Genomic DNA, 3,617 nt, shown 5'->3' with positions numbered 1-3,617 from the left:
GCATAGTGGCAGATGATTACGTGTTAATACACAAAGCTCAGGCAGTACAGGGTAGCTCTTTACAACAGGGTGATAAGAAGAAATTTCAGCCAGGTTTTTCCCGGGAAAGTAACTATCGGGGAGAGTCATCTAGCTGGTCAGCTAGTCAGGCAAGGAATGTACCTGGTGGGCAAAGTAAGGATAGACCTGCATTATCAGCCAATGCACGAACTTTTCGTCCACATTGCAGTTACTGTAAAAAGGATAACCATCTTATCGGGGACTGTTTTAAAAGGAAACGCGATAATGCGCAAGTGGTCGGTTTAGTGAGGTCAGCTCCGTTAGCGAGAGAGTTAATGGTTAGTCCCATGGCAGAGAAAGTAAACCCGTATGTGTCCACTGGTATGGTTTGTGATGTGAAACAAGAATTGAGTCCTAAGGCTATATCAATCTATAGAGATACCGGGTGTAGTCAGAGTTTGATCACGCAAGAGTGTTTAGCTGGTATTGAAAATTCAGACATAGGACGTAGTTTGGCCTTAACCTCGGTTACTGGAGAAAAAATGGTTGTTCGGTTACATAACGTTTTCTTGTGTTCAAAGTTTGTGACGGGACCAGTCATTACGGGGGTTGTGAAGGACTTGCCCGTTGAAAACATAGGAGTTTTGTTGGGAAATGATTTGACTAGTCAGTGTTGTCAGCCGAAATGTGACCAACTGTTAATTAAAGACAGCACGTTACCAATAGAAGAGTGTGAGGTTGATGAGATTAAATATCCTGCGTGTGTAAAGACTAGGGCTATGGCCAGTAGGTTAGCACAAGACGCAGAGGATATTTGTGATTTGCCTGATACGTGTGTGAGCCATGAAATTGGAGTGGATGAGGTTTTCAGTAAAATGGTAGATAAGTCAACTGACAAATTAAATGTGGTGGAACCTGTTGATCTCCCGCAGAGGGGAATTGAACCAGTTGTGTTTGATAGAGGGGATTTACCTTGTAATAGACAAGAGTTAGTACTAGAGCAGGGGGCTGATCCGAATTTGTTGGCAGCTCGCACTACATTGTTAACTGAGAGAGTATTGATGAATAAAAGAGTTAGGGATAGGAGCTTGCAGGCGACCGAACTAGCTAGGAAGCAACTGAGCCATGCTCAGAGCAAAATAAAATCAGTGTTTGATAGGAGGGCTAAGAGTCGGGAATTTAAACCAGGGGATAAGGTGCTGCTGTACCTTCCCATTAAACGGGGTTCTGTGCAGAACAGGTATTTCGGGCCCTATGTTGTGCACAAACGAGTTAATGAGACAGGGTATGTGATAAACACTCCTGATAGGGTTAGGAAAAGTAGGTATTGTCACATCAATTTGCTAAAAGGTTATTTTGACAGACTGCCGATAGTTCCAGAGAGACCGGTCCAAATTGAGAGACACTCAATTTCCTGTGATGACGTCAAGACTGCGGAGATCAAGTTGGCTAACAGCCAGATTCTAGCAGACTTGAACCCCCAGCGAGCAAAGCTGATTACATTGATACAAGACAATGTTTCCATTTGTCGGGACCTTCCAACGGTTACCAATACCTTAAGCCAAGATGTGCGCTTGGAACCCAACGCTACACCGCGTCGACAGCATGCCTATCGGAGAAAACCTGGAAAACGTGCGACGCTGAGAAAGAAGGAAACGAAGTTCCATTGGTCAGGTGAATGCGAGAAGTCATTCAACCGTCTCAAGCAGAGGCGCTACTCGTCTCCCGTGATGGCAGCACCAGACTACCGAATGCCGTTCAAGCTAGCTGTGGATGCCAGTGACGTGGGTGCTGGAGCTGTGCTGTTCCAAGAAGACGAAGACGGACTGAACCATCCTAATGAAAGCCTCCAACCAGAGAGTTTGAGATGGAGTCTTCTTCTGCAAGAATACTTGAACATATCAAGGGCACATCCAATGTAATCGCTGATGCCCTGTCCCGAAGTTGAACGTTATGATAATGTGTTGACATTTTTGATTTCTGTTTTGTTTATATATATTTTATTTGTATACCAGGGACTCAGAGACTCAGTGTGATTACTGGTAGTCACCTTATTATTACATGTGTTATAAATGCCCGTATGCGTCGGTTAACGCACCTTTTTGTTTTAATGTAGTATATTTCCCTATTCCTAGAGTAGAGGAAATATCCTTTTTGAGGTGGGGGTGTGTGACGGTAGATGCTCTTTAATTTGTTTCGCCTGTGGCGATTTTTAATTGTGTTAGAGGGCCGTGTGCAGTTTAATTGCACTTAAGCGCAGGTGGGCAACTTGTTACGTAATACTTCGCGCGATCGGACATTCCAATATGCACTTAGTCCAGCTGTGGAGGCCATGTGGCGAGTAGTTACGTAATACCTCTGCGAGTGCGGTTTTTACAACCGTGATTTGGCGACGTTGGCGTCAGTAAGTCTGACGATCAGAGAGACATATACCGACTCTAGTAGAGGTGAAATATCAGATGATAGGGGGAGGTACCGCCTTGTACCCCCAGGCGTTTTCTGATTTTTTAATAAATAGCTAGGATATAGAGATATCGAGAGAACGAACTAGGAAGGCTCCAGGGGATCACGAACGTAGTCCGTTAGGACTTGGTAAATATCATTTCTGCTCTGTGTATAACCTTGATGTGATTGATGTGACTTTAAATATTTTAATACTGTATTATACCAATATTCTTTAGACAGTGTCTTCGGTCATCTGACGAAGTAAATCGTAGACTTTTTGTTCTAACATTATACGAGTATTTGGTAATATAAAGCTTAGCCAGTCATCCTAGACGACCTAGGTAAACTGTGTATTGGTTATTGTGATAGGTCAGTATTAATTTATTGTGATAGAGTACCAGTATTAAAAAATAAACCGTTTGAATAGAGCTGTAATTCCTTTATTAATTAAGATTACTGAAAGTTAGAACGAGTAGTAAGGGTTAATTAAAAATTAACCAGTTAGGAATAGAGCTGTAATTCCTTTATTAATTAACTTCTCCTGGAAGCGTTTCTCAATTATCACACGTGTGGGTGTGGTGTAACGGTGAAGTGATTCGCATATTGTGTAACTAGACATCTAGAGATTAACTAATTAAGTGATCAGTTCTGGGTTGTTATTATTGCTGTTATTAATTAACTACTACGGCTGTACATTTGTCAGCGTAGATTAATACAGATTCCAAAGTGTATTGTGTTTTTGTTGTGTTTCTAGTTAGCTAAACGTGCTATAAATATATATACTTTATATAAGATCGTATCTCTGATCATACCTAGAGACGAGCCATACTAGGGTTTAACAGCCTGTTACAGAGAGATCTAATAGATATACCGTTAGGAGAGATATTTTGATAATCGTGTTTTATTCAGTTACGGGAATTATAGAATCCCCGTGACATTCAGTCAACTGGTAGAAACGTGCCAGAAAGTCGTGCTAGAAAAACCGTCTACCACAGGTCCATAGACGGTAATGCACCCTTTTCATTATCGGTATTCACTGTATGGTTACTCGGTTAGGGGCGTACTGCGGGAGTGGACTTGGGACGAGTTTTGGAACGGCTTTTTCTGATTTTTTTTACATACTGTGACGGTACATGCTCTTATTCTCTTTTCGCCTGTGGCGATATTAATTG

Source organism: Gigantopelta aegis, chromosome 6, assembly GCF_016097555.1.
Source record: "Gigantopelta aegis isolate Gae_Host chromosome 6, Gae_host_genome, whole genome shotgun sequence".
Lineage (NCBI taxonomy): Eukaryota > Metazoa > Mollusca > Gastropoda > Neomphalida > Peltospiridae > Gigantopelta > Gigantopelta aegis.
This window is presented reverse-complemented; position numbering follows the sequence as displayed.